Genomic DNA, 17,911 nt, shown 5'->3' on the forward strand with positions numbered 1-17,911 from the left:
AGAACAAAGCGGTTTTAAATAAAAAGGTTGACAATAGGTTTAACTGCTTAAGAATCTTCCTGCAGGTTGAAGAACCAACACAGCTGTAGATCCGTATGTGTGTGTTCTCACTTCGAAAACTACAGGCAGATTTGAGTCATTCAGAGAGAACATGCATCGTTGTTTCCTCTGTTTTCCCACCCTCGCTCTCCTTGTTAGATATTATGCACATTTATGGCTTGGTGGCAAATGACGTCGCCATTGAGCTAGTTGTCATAGTAGCAGTAAACAGTAGCAAGCGATATGAGCGATGGAGAGAGAGCTCTATCCAATCGTAGCAGTAGGATCAGATTTACAACCCACCCATTTGTTAGCTGAACCCGACCCATTTGTTAGCTGAACTAACAATAACACAAGGTCTGAATACTTATGTAAATGTGATTTCCGTTTTTTTTTTTTGCAAAAATGTCTAAAAACCTATTTTTGATTTGTCATTATGGAGTATTGTGTGTAGATTGAAAAAAAGGAATTTAAATCATTTTAGAATAAGGCTGTAACGTAACAAAATGTGGAAAAAGTCAAGGGGACTAATTTCTGCATCCACTGTATATGGATGCTGTATAAAGCCGGGCACATTTAACAGTTTGGCTATTGATTATAGACCTAATTCAGTTGTGGTTTGCTCCTCTCCTCAATGTTCTTAGATAATTAGGCTAAACCCTATTCACACGGGACCTGTATTACGAGAGAACATTGGGGTTATGTAATTATTACTTCAGAATGTCCGTTATTCCAGAGGACGATTCAGATAGGATTAGTTTTTTCCCCAAACGGCCCCGTGTAATTCTTTATTTTTTCCCCCCAATAAATTGACAGTTATGACAGAAGCCTGGAGGATTTCTTTCTAGACGTGAAGATATTTCAACAAGTCGTGACGATAACAGGATACACTGATAACTCAAGCTTGGTTCACACGTTTCTAAACCATACCAAACCATCTTTGGTATAGTGTCGCCATAATATTTGAATTGAGGAAGTGTGATCATAATCATTAGGATGTTTTAACGATCCGCAGGATGTCCGAAATGATCCAAGTACAGCCTTCAGATGTGAACTAAACAGTGCCCTTTCACTTGAGATGCGTTTTAAGGCTATGGATGCGAAAATGATTTTATAATTTCCAAAAGTTTAGGTCAGTTATATGAAGCTTTGCAATCTATTAATAGCATGAGTTCGTGCATATGAACAATATTTTTTACTGATGCATTTGGTAATATTCAATTACTACACACAAAAGCATTCCCTGTGAAAGTTCACACGTGTAGGCCCTTCATATACAGTGCCTTGCGAAAGTATTCAGCCCCCTTGAACTTTGCGACCTTTTGCCACATTTCAGGCTTCAAACATAAAGATATAAAACTGTATTTTTTTGTGAAGAATCAACAACAAGTGGGACACAATCATGAAGTGGAACGACATTTGTTGGATATTTCAAACTTTTTTAGAATGGCCAAGTCAAAGTCCAGACCTGAATCCAATCGAGAATCTGTGGAAAGAACTGAAAACTGCTGTTCACAAATGCTCTCCATCCAACCTCACTGAGTTCGAGCTGTTTTGCAAGGAAGAATGGGAAAAAATTTCAGTCTCTCAATGTGCAAAACTGATAGAGACATACCCCAAGCGACTTACAGCTGTAATCGCAGCAAAAGGTGGCACTACAAAGTATTAACTTAAGGGGGCTGAATAATTTTGCACGCCCAATTTTTCAGTTTTTGATTTGTTAAAAAAGTTTGAAATATCCAATAAATGTCGTTCCACTTCATGATTGTGTCCCAATTGTTGTTGATTCTTCACACAAAAATACAGTTTTATATCTTTATGTTTGAAGCCTGAAATGTGGCAAAAGGTCGCAAAGTTCAAGGGGGCCGAATACTTTCGCAAGGCACTTTATAGGCTCTGCACACCACTTTATTCAATTTATAGAATCAGTCTTTTCTTTTCTCAAATCGCGAGCAACACCTGTCAAACTCAGACATTTCGCTCAAAAAACAGGGATGTCGATTCGCACGGGTCTAGTATTATCAGAGGACCTTGGAGTTCGCCAAAAAACAGTAGGTTATTCTGTCTGGAATTGTTACTCTCCCGCCATGTAGAAATTACTGCCATGGCAGATTCGGCAGGACTAAAATTACAGACAGATGTGGGGTTTTGTGCACATAGTTACATTACCTGACCTTCCCCAGTAAAACTAATCCGGTCCGAATAGGGATTAAGGGCTGTTTCCTCGTCTCTGCTGCTGCTGCCTGCGCCACATTGTTCTCAATCCCAATATGCTGGTTCATTTAGTAATTTTGCACATAGCAACATAGGAAAAGGCACCAATTCTATGGTGCACTGAATATTCACATTTAATTATGTTGAATATGGGCCTAAAATATCGACCATCGGCTTCCTTGACCCCCAACAATCGGTATCCATATAAAAACAGCCTAACCAGCTCTACTAGGGCGAGTAAAATGGTCAGTGAGCTGTTCTCTCATTTGTGTCTGGATGTAGCTAGCAAGTTAGCCAGTTAGCCAACGTTAGCTAGTTAGCCAATTAGCCAACGTCAGCCAACGTCAGCCAACGTTAGCCAACGTTAGCTAGTTATCTTGGGTGCTTGAATGCTGTTGTTAGGGCCAGAGCATTCGGATCAACCCTACTCCAAAACCAGGTCGTCCAGTGTGCACTCTGAACACTCCACAGATCAAAACGCTCCGAGTTTATGAACACGCTGAGCACACTTTGAGAATCCAGATTAAATTTATGAATACACCAGTAGTATAAACCAGCCTTTAGTCTTGAAATCTTTGGTTGTTTAGTACATTGCTTCACATGTGAATCCTTAAAAGAGATGGGTGGGGCTAAGGCTTTAGAGGGTGTGAACAATGCTTAATGTGTCAGTCAATGTTCAATGCTGATTGGATGTAAACAAAGAAGAGCTCTCCAGTAGGTGTACCAAAACAATCAAAACATCAACTTTCAAAGTTGAATTACTTTCCGATGGTTCTCCATTGTATGATATACCACTTTCTAGCTCTGAGTCTTTTATCCAATGTAAAAAAAAAAATTTTTTTAAATGTTGTTACATAAGACCGAATCGAGTCGGTCGGTCCCAAAAATAAACTGAGGTTGATTAGCAAGACAACATTGAATGTTCCTAGTTACAGTTTTCACCTAAACCGGCTTGAAAATCTATGGCAAGACTTGAAAATGGCTGTCTAGCAATTATCAACAACCTGACAGAGATGGAAGAATTTAAAAAATAAAAATAATGTACAAATATTGTACAATCCAGTTGTGCAAAACTCTTAAAATACTTACCCAGAAAGACTCACAGCTCTTAGATACTTACCCAGAAAGACTCACAGCTCTTAGATACTTACCCAGAAAGACTCACAGGTCGCTGCCAAAGGTGATTCTAACGTTCTGGCTCAGGGCTGTGAATACTTATGTAAATTACATATTTATGCATTTCATTTTCAATACATTTGCAAACCTTTAGAAAAACATGTTTTTACTTTGTCAAAAATCGGTTTAAACTATTTATAATTCAGGCTGTAACACAACAAAATGTGGAATAAGTGAAGGGGTGTGAATACTTTCTGAAGGTACTGTATCTGTATAACATCTACAGCATTCAGACCCCTTGACTTTTTCCACTTTGTTACAGCCTTATTCTAAAATGTATTAAATTGTTTTCCCCCCTCATCAATCTAAACACAATACCCCATAATAACAAAGCGAAAACAGGTTCAGAAATGTTTGCAAATGTATTAAAAAATTAATTGAAATATCATATTTACATAAGTATTCAGACCCTTTACTCAGTACTTTGTTGAAGCACCTTTGGCAGTGATTACAGCCTCGAGTCTTGGTTATGACGCTACAAGCTTGGCATACCTGTATTTGGGGAGTTTCTCCCATTCTTCTCTGCAGATCCTCTCAAGCTCTGTCAGGTTAGATGGTGAGCATCGCTCCACAGCTATTTTCAGGTCTCTAGAGATGTTCAAATCGGGTTCAAGTCCAGGCTCTGGCTGGGCCACTCCAGGACATTCAGAGACTTGACCCGAAGCATTGCGAGCTATAGCATTGTTGTTTGAGTTGTGTGCTTAGGGTCATTGTCCTGTTGGAAGGAGAACCTAAGACCCAGTCTGAGGTCCTGAGTGCTCTGGAGCAGGTTTTCATCAAAAATCTCTCTGTCCTTTTCTCTGTTCATCTTTCCCTCGATACTAGTCTGCCAGTCCCTGCCACTGAAAAACATCCTCACAGCATGATGCTCCCACAACCTTGCTTAACCGTAGGGATGGTGCCAAGTTTCCTCTGACGAAAACGTTTGGCATTCAGGCCAAAGAGTTCAATCTTGGTTTCATCAGAGAAGAGAATCTTTTTCTGAGAGTCATTCAGATGCCTTTTGGAAAACTCCAAGCGGGCTGTCATGTGCCTTTTACTGAGGAGTGGCTTCCGTCAGGCCACTCTACCATAAAGGCCTGATTGCTGGAGTCCTGCAGATATGGTTATCCTTCTGGAAGGTTCTCCCATCTCCACAGAGGAACTCTGGAGCTCTGTCTGAGCGACCATCGGGTTCTTGGTCACCTCCCTGACCAAGTCCCTTCTCCCCCGATGGCTCAGTTTGGCATGTTCGTGGTTCCAAACTTCTTCCATTTAAGAATGATGGAGGCCACTGTGTTCTTGGGGACCTTCAAGCCTCCAGAAATGTTTTGGTACCCTTCCCCAGATCTGCGTCTCGACACAATCCTGTTTCGGAGCTCTACGGACAATTCCTTCGACCTCAATTTATGTACTGTCAACTGTGGAACCTTATATAGACAGGTGTGTGCCTTTCCAAATCACATCCAATCAATTAAATTTACCACAGGTGGACTTCAATCAAGTTGTAGAAACATCTCAAGGATGCCCAATGGAAGCCTGATGCACCGGAGCTCAATTTCGAGTCTCATAGCAAAGGGTCTGAATACTTATGTAAATAAGGTATTTCTGTTTTTAAATTTTTATACATTTGCAAAAATGGATACCAAACTATTTTTGCTTTGTCATTATGGGGTATTGTGTGTGGATTGATGAAAACAATCATTATTTTATCCATTTTAGAATAAGGTTGTAATGTAACAAAATGTGGGAAAAGGGAAGGGGTCTGAATACTTTCTGAATGCAGTGTACATCAGGCATACTATCCATTAAATCTGTTGAGCACAGTGGAGGCTCCTCAGAGGAGGAAGGGGAGGATCATCCCCCTCAGTGAATTTCATTTTTACTGGTAAAACATTGAAAAAGTTATGTTTTGATGAAACTATACAAAATATATTCACGTCACCAAATAAATGATTAAAACACACTATTTTTCAATGCAGGTCTACAGTAGCCTCAACAGCACTCTGTAGGGTAGCACCATGGTGTAGCCGGAGGACAGCTAGCTTCCGTCCTCCTCTTGTTACATTGACTTCAATAGAAAACCTAGGAGGCTCTTGGTTCTCACCCCCTTCCACAGACTTACACAGTAATTATGACAACTTTCGGAGGACATCCTCCAACCTATCAGACCTCTTGCAGCATTACATTTACATTTAAGTCATTTGGCAGACGCTCTTATCCAGAGCGACTTACAAATTGGATGAACTGAGAATTAATTAATCTAGCACTGAAAGCAAAAGCTACCGCTAGTTTAGTTACTGAAACATCCTGCTCAAACAGAGGGATGCTATGTTAGCTAGCTGGCTATAACAGAGGGATGCTATGTTAGCTAGCTGGCTATGACTATGAATATATTTTATATGACATACAGTTTAAGTTGGAAGTTTACATAAATTACTTTTAATGATTCCAAACTAAGTGTTTCAACCACTCCACAAATTTCATCAGCCACCTGGTGGAAGGGACTTTGAGGATCTGAGGCTCTTTCCCATGTTTCTTCATCATGTCATCTACAAAATTGCTTCCAACACTCTTCTCAGCAAACTGGATGCAGTTTATCACAGTACCATCCGTTTTGTCACTAAAGCACCTTATACTACCCACCACTGCGACTTGTATGCTCTAGTCGGCTGGCCCTCGCTACATATTCATCGCAAGACCCACTGGCTCCAGGTCGTCTACAAGGCCATGCTAGGTAAAGCTCCGCCTTATCTCAGTTCACTGGTCACGATGGCAACACCCATCCGTAACACGCGCTCCAGCAGGTGTATCTCACTGATCATCCCTAAAGCCAACACCTCATTCGGCCGCCTTTCATTCCAGTACTCTGCTGCCTGTGACTGGAACAAATTGCAAAAATCGCTGAAGTTGGAGACATTTATCTCCCTCACCAACTTCAAACATCAGCTATCTGAGCAGCTAACCGATCGCTGCAGCTGTACATAATCTATTGGTAAATAGCCCACCCATTTTCACCTACCTCATCCCCACAGTTTTTATTTATTTACTTTTCTGTTCTTTTGCACACCAATATCTCTACCTGTACATGATCATTTATCAATCCAATGTTAATCTGCAATATTGTAATTATTCGTCTACCTCCTCATGCCTTTTGCACACAATGTATATAGACTCCCCTTTTTTTTCTACTGTGTTATTGACTTGTTAATTGTTTACTCCATGTGTAACTCTGTGTTGTCTGTTCACACTGCTATGCTTTATCTTGGCCAGGTCGCAGTTGTAAATGAGAACTTGTTCTCAACTAGCCTACCTGGTTAAATAAAGGTGAAATATAATAAAAAAATAAAAATAAAATCATCCTCCAAATCTCACCAACATCAGCCACCTCAAAGCATTACTGGTCCTTGTTTGGGAACACACACACCAAAGCACGCAACAGGCTGACCAATACAGGGGTTGAGATATTGGTTTCCATCTGAGCAAAATTTAGGCTTTTTGAGCTGACAACGAGCCATCCTCAACAAGGTTGGATAGTGACAATGAAGATGAGGCCTTAGTAGAGTCAACCTCATAATGGGTATAGGGAAGATTTGAGTATCATGTAGTAGCCTAAACATATCCATGTTACATTGAACTGGGTGAATGGAATATGAATGACAGTCATCCAATAGGCTGTAATATAAATAAAGCCATGCTCATGAGAAAATAAACATTGTCCTCCCTAATCATAAACGGCACTGACCGCCACTAGTTGAGCATCAAAATCACCAATGTGCTGGAGTTGCTTTTCCATTTTCATACAAAGCATAATCAGTCATTTTCTGAGAGACGTGCATTATTGCTTAGGCGGGGTGTGTGTGTGTGGGGGGGGGGCGGTAGCAGCAAGAGAACCGTTGAATATACACATGGTACATAGAATAGAGAGTGAGAGAGTGAGAGAGAGACAGACAGACAGACAAAGTAGTTATTTGACTCTTAACAAGCCCCTTACAATGACTGGATTTGTAGCAGTGCTGCTCAAAATGAGAAAAAGCTATTAGCTGTGGATGATCAAACACTGAGGAGGAGCTTTACAGCCTACTTATGTGAGCACTGGGGACACACAGGTCTCCCTAAACGAGACACCAAGTTAGAAAACTCTAACTAGTGATGTGGAAAACCATACAGTTTCATATCAGAACATATATCAAACGTTATATTGTATCGTTTTGACAATATTGCGCAAGTTGGCTGTACCTGCAACAAAACTCCAATATGTTCTCCTTTATAGCTATACCTTATCTTTAAATAGGGAGCCAAAATGTTTTCAACACTTTATTTCCACGACTGATCAGAACTGTTTTTCTCCTGGCTCTCTGCAGCAGATATATATATATATATATATATATATTTTTTTTTTTTAACTACGCAAGTCAGTTAAGAAGAAATTCATATTTTCAATAATGGCCAAGGAACAGTGGGTTAACTGCCTATTCAGGGGCAGAATGACAGATTTGTACCTCGTCAGCTCGGGATTTGAACTTGAAACCTTTTGGTTACTAGTCCAATGCTCTAAACACTAGGCTACCCTTCCGCCCAATATATGTTGATCAATATGTTTGAAACATCGTATCGCACTAAAATCACAGTATCGAATTGCAACACATATATAAATCGTGACAATCGCATTACTCTACATGACCAGGAGTATGCTCATCGAACATCTCATTCCAAAATCATGGGCATTAATATGGAGTCGGTCCCCCCCTTTGCTGCTATAACCACCTCCACTCTTATGGGAAGGCTTTCCACTAGATGTTGGAACATTACTGCTATAACCACCTCCACTCTTATGGGAAGGCTTTCCACTAGATGTTGGAACATTGCTGCTATAACAGCCTCCACTCTTCTGGGAAGGCTTTCCACTAGATGTTGGAACATTGCTGCTATAACAGCCTCCACTCTTCTGGGAAGGCTTTCCACTAGATGTTGGAACATTGCTGCTATAACCACCTCCACTCTTATGGGAAGGCTTTCCACTAGATGTTGGAACATTGCTGCTATAACCACCTCCACTCTTATGGGAAGGCTTTCCACTAGATGTTGGAACATTGCTGCTATAACAGCCTCCACTCTTCTGGGAAGGCTTTCCACTAGATGTTGGAACATTACTGCGGGGGACTTGCTTCTATTCAGCCAATAGAGCATGAGTGAGGCCAGGTTACTGTTTGTGAAGGTACTCTAGGTGTTCCACATACAGAACACTCTGGATAATACCATGGTGCATTGTTACAGTCCACCCTTTTAAGGTATGAGAACTGTACATTGTTCATCAGATCTGAATGCCACTGTTGACCTTTTGTTATGAATTCAATCTAGTGCTTTGCTTTTCATGAAATAGTTACAATGCATGTGGATTATCTTTGATGCCCAAACTGTTGGTGATGTACTGTAGGGCGAAATCATGCCTAAAAAGACAGGCGTGTAGCGCCGATTTTATTTTTACAACATCCATATACTCATCGTAAATCTCTTGACTTGGACATTACAACTGTCATAAACCTTACACATTTCAGTCAATATCACCCGTGTGACGTGAGTCATTCATAGCTGTGTGTGATTTTCTGCCACACAAATTCCCCTCCAGGGACTAGGAAACTGTGGGGATGGAATTCCTCAGGAAATTACAAGTCTGTTCGTGACCTGGCCTGACCTTGTCCCTTCACCCTGTGACCGACAGTTATGCAGGGGGTCATGCAAGGGACCTTACTTACTGGGGGGCTGTCCAGACCTCCTGTCTACTAAGATGATGTGACTGCTGTCTGTCTCTACAATACTATGCTAGGTATTAAATAGGCGTGACAGCTCAGTGCCGCTGACATAGCCTCCCGACCATGGATAGAGGAGCCTTATTCTTCTCACCGTCACAGGAGGTTAGCCGTAGCCATGGAGTCAACATGTCCCGCCCAATATATATTATAATTACGGCCCTGTAGCCTACTACTGAATTGACTCGTTATGCTAATGAGCAGTGCAATGCAAATCCTTTCTGCCTGAGAGGGCCATGACATGGCTGGGAGTTCATTTGCCGCTGAGTCAAGGGGTCGTGCTATTGGTTATAAGAGTGTTTGTTCGGGGGCGAGGGAGTCATGCACAACAAAAATATGAGGTGGCAAAAGGTGGACGAGATAATCTGAGGGGGGGGGGGCATGACCCCTCCTTAGGACCATCTGGCAGAGCGCCCCCAGAATATGTTCTATGAGTTGAGATAGGAGAATGCCAGACACATGCCGGAACCAACCCTATGAACTATGCGTATGTAACCAGTGTATGAGAGAACGAACGGGTCTGCCCCGTTAGAGCTCCTGATCGCCATGTGTTCTGGGTGCATTGAGTTGGTTGGAACCTCTCCAGTACGCTGATTATAAAGAATGAATCATTTAAGCTTGACTTTTGAGTGACCCTGTGTAAAATTTACACAACAATATTTAGACAAGCTAGTTACTCTTAACTTGATTGATAGCCTGAAATGGCTTCTTGGCAGCTAGTTATGAGGTTGGATGATTGGGAACCTATCTGGGCTAGCTAAAATCAACTTTATAAAATTGTTAAGTTGCGTGTAGTATTTCAGAGAAAAAACAAACAAACCCCCAAAAAGTAAATCTTATTATTTCTGAGGGGGCATGACTTCTCTGTGTGGAGCTGGGAGGTCTCTGACCCACTATGGGCATGACGCCTCTGTGTGGGGCTGGGAGGTCTCTGACCCATTATAGGCATGATGCCTCTGTGTGGTGGTTGGGAGGTCTCTGACCCACTATGGGCATGACGCCACATGTGTGGGGGTTGGGAAGTCTCTGACTCACTATCACCAGGAATCATAATACATTATTTATTTTGTTGATACCACAGATTTCACAAACTTCACAGTGCTGGGAATTCTCTCTCTCTCTCTCTCTCTCTCTCTCTCTCTCTCTCTCTCTCTCTCTCTCTCTCTCTCGTAGGGTTTCTATACTCCCACTCAGCAACACGTTGAGCACAGCTTGAGATGAGGACCCGCTAATTGAATATTAGACCCCTGATGAACAGCGAACAACATTATAATGGCTTCCAACCTGCATGGGCTGCTTCCCAAAATGCACCTTGTCGGGCTCTGGTCAAATGTAGTGCACTACAGTATATAGGGAAAAGGGTGTCATTCATAGTGCACGACACTATATAGGGAACAGGGTGGCATTTGAGACACAATGACACTGCACTGGAGGACACCGCACCATCCTGGAGGACACCATCCTGAAGGACACCATCTTGGAGGACACCACACCATCCTGGAGGACACCACACCATCCTGGAGGACACCACACCATCCTGAAGGACACCACACCATCCTGGAGGACACCACACCATCCTGGAGGACACCACACCATCCTGAAGGACACCACACCATCCTGGAGGACACCATCCTGGAGGACACCATCCTGAAGGACACCACACCATCCTGAAGGACACCACACCATCCTGGAGGACACCATCTTGGAGGCCACCATCCTGGAGGACACCACACCATCCTGGAGGACACCACACCATCCTGGAGGACACCACACCATCCTGGAGGACACCATCTTGGAGGCCACCATCCTGGAGGACACCACACCATCCTGGAGGACACCACACCATCCTGGAGGACACCACACCATCCTGGAGGACACCATCTTGGAGGCCACCATCCTGGAGGACACCACACCATCCTGGAGGACACCATCTTGGAGGACACCATCCTGAAGGACACCACACCATCCTGGAGGACACCACACCATCCTGGAGGACACCATCATGGAGGACACCATCCTGGAGGACACCACACCATCCTGGAGGACACCATCCTGGAGGACACCACACCATCCTGGAGGACACCACACCATCCTGGAGGACACCATCCTGGAAGTCACATACTGTGACTTGCAAAAGTATTCGCCTCCCTTGGAATTGTTCCTATTTTGTTGCCTTACAACCTGGAATTATTAAAATAGATTTTGATTTACACAACATGCCTACCACTTTGAAGATGCAAAATATTTTTATTGCGAAACAAACTAGAAATAAGACAAAATAAACAGAAAACTTGAGCGTGCAGAACTATTCACCCGCCTCCAAAGTCAATACTTTAGAGTCACCTTTTGCAGCAATTACAGCTGCAAGTCTCTTGGGGTATGTCTCTATAAGCTTGGCACATCTAGCCACTGGGATTGTTGCCTATTCTTCAAGGCAAAACTGCTCCAGCTCCTTCAAGTTGGATGGGTTCCGCTGGTGTACAGCAATCTTTAAGTCATACCACAGATTCTCAATTGGATTGAGGTCTAGGCTTTGACTATGCCATTCCAAGACATTTAAATGTTTCCCCTTAAACCCTTCGGGTGTTGCATTAGCAGTATGCCTAGGGTCATTGTCCTGCTGGAAGGTGAACCTCCGTCCCAGTCTCAAATCTCTGGAAGACTGAAACAGATTTCCCTCAAGACTTTCCCTGTATTTAGCACCATCCATCATTATTTCAATTATGACAAGTTTCCCAGTCCCACAGAATGATGCTGCCACCACAGTGCTTCACTGTGGGGATGTTGTTCTTGGGGTGATGTGTTGGGTTTTTGCCAGACATAGCGTTTTCCTTGATGGCCAAAAAGCTACATTTTAGTCTAATCTGACCAGAGTACCATCTTCCATATGTTTGCCGTGTCTCCCACATGCCTTTTGGCGAACACCAAACATGTTTGCTTATTTTTTTCTTTACGCAATAGCTTTTTCTGGCCAATCTCCGTAAAGCCCAGCTCTGTGGAGTGTACGGCTTAAAGTGGTCCTATGGACAGATACTCCGATCTCCGCTGTGGAGCTTTGCAGCTCCTTCAAGGTTATCTTTAGTCTCTTTGTTGCCTCTCTGATTAATGCCCTCCTTGTCTGGTCTGTGAGTTTTGGCAGGTTTGTTGTGGTGCCATGTTCTTTCCATTTTTTAATAATGGATGTAATGGTGCTCTGTGGGATGTTCAAAGTTTCAGATATTTTTTATAACCCAACCCTGATCTGTACTTGTCCACAACTTTGGCCCTGACGTGTTTGGAGAGCTCCTTGGTCTTCATGGTGCCGCTTGCTTAGTGGGGTTGCAGACTCTTCATAAAAAAATCCTACAATGTGATTTTCTGGATTTTTTTTTCTCATTTTGTCTGTCATAGTTGAAGTGTACCTGTGATGAAAATTACAGGCCTCTCTCATCTTTTTAAGTGGGAGAACTTGCACAATTAGTGGCTGACTCAATACTTTTTTGCCTCACTATATAACATCTGTATACACTGAGATCATGTGACAGAGGTGGACTTTATTTAACTAATTGTGTGACTTCTGAAGGTGATTGGTTGCACCAGATCTTATTAAGGGGGTGAAAACATAAAAACACGCTCCACTTTCTACTTGTTTTTTTGTTGTTCATTTTTTTTAACAAGTTCTTTTTTTCATTTCACTTCACCAATTTTGACTATTTTTTATATGTCAATTACATGAAATCCAAATAATAAATCAATTTATATTACAGGTGGAAATGCAGCAAAATAGGAAAAACACCACAAGGGTGAATTCTTTTGCAAGGCACTGTACACTGTAGGCTACAACATATGCAACAGATAAACAGAGCAGAGCTTGGAGAGGCTTAAAAGTCCATGTACAATTTAATATGAATAAGGAACAGAACATTTGAAGCACATCACGATACATCCTAGCCTGGTCTCAGAAATATTTGGCATGACAAGGAGTTGGCACGATAGCACAAACAGACTGGCACTCAGGCTAGATACATACTTATTGGTGTATTTAAAATGTAATTCCTGACAGGAAGCTTCTTAAGTTATCCAGTATGAACACACTGACATGCAAAGCTGAAAAAACAACATGCTAGACCACATGCTGTTTGCAGACTGAGGCTCCTTGCCTTCATATGTACAGATAAGGGTGGCCTGCCACCCTGCCTTCTCAATGCCACATTCTGACTTGACAGCTAGCTTTCATCATCTGCTGAGAGACAGACAGCTACTTCCTTACGATGGGTTTCTTATAGTTTGAGACAAAGACTGTGTTCTAAATTGGCACCCTATTCCCTATGTAGTGCACAATTTTTTGACAAGTACCCCCGATGTGGGCCCTGGTCAAAAGTAGTGCACTACATAGGGAATAGGGTGCCAATGGAGACGTAAGGACAGACAGTCATCTCTGAGCAGCACCTGTCATTGAAACTGAAGTCGCTAGGATCTCCCTAGACAAACAAAGGATATGACAAACGGCTCGGAAGACCACTGTTTGTTGACAGACGCTAGTCTGGGCGGGGTTAGAAACACGACACGTTGAATCTTTTCTAAAGCGTGTATAATCTGTAACCAAATATGAAGTGTGTCTATCCTGCTCTTATTAAATGATCATTAACACCACCGTGAAACATAAGACGCAACACAAGTCTTCCAAAAGGAGCACACGGCACCCTTATTGGGTTGACACACTGGACATTTTGAAATGGTTCTGTGGTTCTGTCCTAAATGACACACTGGACATTTTGAAATGGTTCTGTGGTTCTGTCCTAAATGACACACTGGACATTTTGAAATGGTTCTGTGGTTCTGTCCTAAATGACACACTGGACATTTTGAAATGGTTCTGTGGTTCTGTCCTAAAGGACACACTGGACATTTTGAAATGGTTCTGTGGTTCTGTCCTAAATGACACACTGGACATTTTGAAATGGTTCTGTGGTTCTGTCCTAAAGGACACACTGGACATTTTGAAATGGTTCTGTGGTTCTGTCCTAAAGGACACACTGGACATTTTGAAATGGTTCTGTGGTTCTGTCCTAAATGCCACTATATCCCCGTAACAGCCGAGGAACAGGTTATTGGGTTAATAATTATACTCCAGCCACAGATACAGACATGACAGCTCTCCTTGTAGGTAATTGATAAATGACTGTGTCGGCTGTATTCGCCTAGCTAACGGCCATGTTTACTGTCCAGCAGCTCCATAGTGTCCAGCAGCTCCATAGTGTCCAGCAGCTCCATAGTGTCCAGCAGCTCCATAGTGTCCAGCAGCTCCATAGTGTCCAGCAGCTCCATAGTGTCCAGCAGCTCCATAGTGTCCAGCAGCTCCATAGTGTCCAGCAGCTCCATAGTGTCCAGCAGCTCCAAAGCGTCCAGCAGCTCCATAGTGTCCAGCAGCTCCAAAGCGTCCAGCAGCTCCATAGTGTCCAGCAGCTCCATAGTGTCCAGCAGCTCCATAGTGTCCAGCAGCTCCATAGTGTCCAGCAGCTCCATAGTGTCCAGCAGCTCCATAGTGTCCAGCAGCTCCATAGTGTCCAGCAGCTCCATAGTGTCCAGCAGCTCCATAGTGTCCAGCAGCTCCATAGTGTCCAGCAGCTCCATAGTGTCCAGCATCTCCATAGTGTCCAGCAGCTCCATAGTGTCCAGCAGCTCCATAGTGTCCAGCAGCTCCATAGTGTCCAGCAGCTCCATAGTGTCCAGCAGCTCCATAGTGTCCAGCAGCTCTATAGTGTCCAGCAGCTCCATAGTGTCCAGCAGCTCCATAGTGTACTCCCAGAGAGAGCAGTCTTATTAACCAGTGATGCCACATGAAGACATCACTAGTGGAGGATGGCAAGTTGGCAGCTGTTAGAGTTCCTATTCCCTATGTAGTGCACTACTTTTGACCAGGGCCCATAGGGAATAGGGTGCTATTTGGGATGCGCACACTAAAGGAATGGACCTCCACTGGGAGTTGAGAGTCACAAACTGTTATATGAGATTTGCACTTGTAGTGCCAGACAGAACAGGTTAGTACAGAGGTCATCCTTAGAGCAGCACCAGTCCAACAACCAGGACCAGTCCAGAAACCAGGACCAGTCCAGAAACCAGGACCAGTCCAACAACCAGGACCAGTCCAGAAACCAGGACCAGTCCAACAACCAGGACCAGTCCAACAACCAGGACCAGTCCAGAAACCAGGACCAGTCCAACAACCAGGACCAGTCCAGAAACCAGGACCAGTCCAACAACCAGGACCAGTCCAACAACCAGGACCAGTCCAGAAACCAGGACCAGTCCAACAACCAGGACCAGTCCAACAACCAGGACCAGTCCAGAAACCAGGACCAGTCCAACAACCAGGACCAGTCCAGAAACCAGGACCAGTCCAACAACCAAGACCAGTCCAGAAACCAGGACCAGTCCAACAACCAGGACCAGTCCAACAACCAGGACCAGTCCAGAAACCAGGACCAGTCCAACAACCAGGACCAGTCCAGAAACCAGGACCAGTCCAACAACCAGGACCAGTACAGAAACCAACCAAGACTTTTGGAACAACAGACACAAAGCAGGGGTTCAAATCCCCTTGTCCTACCTAGCGTCCACAGAGGTTACAATGAATGTATGTGATGTTGCATACCACACAGCCAGTCTCAACAAATTGGTATAGAATATCAAATCCTATGTCTATTATAAAATATAGGCTAGCCATAGTAGACGAATCCATAATTGATACAATGGACATATGGAGGACCTACGACCACTACTATTTAGTAGGGTTGAATATTGTTCTGTAGTAACTTCTTCACTATTAATATTATTTAATGATTTAATGTTGATCTACTATGTTGGAGATTGAAGGCACCTTTGGCTCCATGGTGTGACGTTAATACTGGAGTGGTCACATGTTTAATATTTTTGTCTGACACAAATGCTCTATGGGTAAGTTAGAGTCCGCCAAATAACACATTCACCCTCGTAGGCTAATATATTTGGTTCACACATTCATTTGAACACAGCATGATTTTAATTGCTATAATTATTTATCCGTTTGGGGATATGATCATTTTGGATCCACGACGCATTTACGTGTGCGTATTTCCTCCATCTCCACGCGCCCTCCAGACATTATAGACGGTTAAAGCACATAGGCTATTCAACATAATAGGAATAAGGACTGTAAATAAAAATAGTAACCCAGCCTACCTCGAACTCTTGCAGACAGTGACAGCCCGCGCTCAGATGACTTGACGTGTTGTGGTGGTAACAGTAACGGATACAGAACACTTTGCAGCCTCTCAATTCTAGCTGGTGCTGATCTCTTGTCTCCGAAGTTTTCACGAGCAGTAGATGCCACAGAGCGCGCGCTCTTACGTCTCTCTCATTATCCCATTTCCAAAATTGAAAACACGTACATTGTTCTACTTTTTGTAGCATATCGGTTGATTAGCCATTACCGTGGATATATGTTCCAAGTACACTAACGAGGACTACAAACTAGCCTACTGGCAATAGTACGCTGACTCTCTGTATGCGTTCCCAAAAACTAAAGCGCTTCCCAGAGGACACGTGATTAACCCACCCGGAATAGCTCTCATTCCGGCAGATGGGATCAATTACACCGTTCTGCTGCCTCGAGCTATAGCTGCCTCGCTTAGTTGCCTCGGTGGATCGTTCCCCTCTGCGCAGACATATCTCCCATCATCATCTCTACGGTTCTAATACGTGATGTCGCTTTCAAAGCGGTGTAAAAGAACAGTGCCGTGAATGTCATTTTGTGCGCCTTGCACAGTACAGGGCTTTTCTTGGGAATGTCAAACCATCATCACAGAGGGGATTTATATCGTCTCACTCAGCTCTCACGTTACAGAATGCATTAGCGCTTAGATGTTGTGTGTGTGTGTGTCTGTGAGTTCTCCAACATGTGCTGATTGTCAAAAAAGATCAATTGGGGAGATAAATCAGTTTTGTATATCAACTCGGGTTTCTAAAATAGCAAAACATCTTCTACTCTTGGAAATTGGCCAGGATAAATCATCTTGAGCATTTCCTTTCAGAGTCATATTCACAAGAGGCTTAGCTGTTCTCTCTTTTCAATAGTTTGGCTGAACAACAATCCCCATATCAAAATGCTGCTACAGAAAATAGAAAAAAATGTAATTGAAGGGCCCGAGAAAATGAATGGTCTAGAGAGAGCCAGTTAGAGGACTAGCCACCCTGAGCCGACCCCATGGAGACAACACAGTCTCAGGATGCTATATGAATTCACAATGTATTTCTCTCTTCAATAAGACCAGTTGCCATGGTTCTGTAGAAAAGAGAGTTGGATGCATTCCAAATTGGCACATATCTCCGAAATAGTGCACTACTTATGCCCATGGGAAATGTAGGGAAAGGGGTGCCATTTGGAACATTTCTGTGATGTTTTATTTCAGCTCATGAAACATGCGATCAACAATTTACATATTGTGTTTAGATTTTTGTACAGTATATATATATATTTAGAAATGTCCTTCAGAATGACTTTTCCAAGCAGTGGAGATTGATAGTCTATTTCTCCATTCAACACATAGAACTCAGACAACTCTACTGCACAGTGCCTCAACACATAGAACTCAGACAACTCTACTGCACAGTGCCTCAACACATAGAACTCAGACAACTCTACTGCACAGTGCCTCAACACATAGAACTCAGAC

At 43.1% G+C, this 17,911-nt stretch overlaps 1 protein-coding gene across 1 annotated transcript in view; it reads right to left on the reverse strand.

The window, feature by feature from the left end:
* LOC135526772 (probable E3 ubiquitin-protein ligase MID2) overlaps positions 1-16,576 on the reverse strand; it is a 284,108-nt gene extending 267,532 nt beyond the window's left edge. The window contains exon 1 of the mRNA XM_064955430.1: positions 16,419-16,576. The gene's annotated coding sequence lies outside the window, so the exon portion shown is untranslated. The remainder of the gene's footprint in view (positions 1-16,418) is intronic.
* Positions 16,577-17,911: the final 1,335 nt, after the last annotated feature.

Source organism: Oncorhynchus masou, chromosome 32 (assembly GCF_036934945.1).
Source record: "Oncorhynchus masou masou isolate Uvic2021 chromosome 32, UVic_Omas_1.1, whole genome shotgun sequence".
NCBI classification, from domain to species: Eukaryota; Metazoa; Chordata; class Actinopteri; order Salmoniformes; family Salmonidae; genus Oncorhynchus; species Oncorhynchus masou.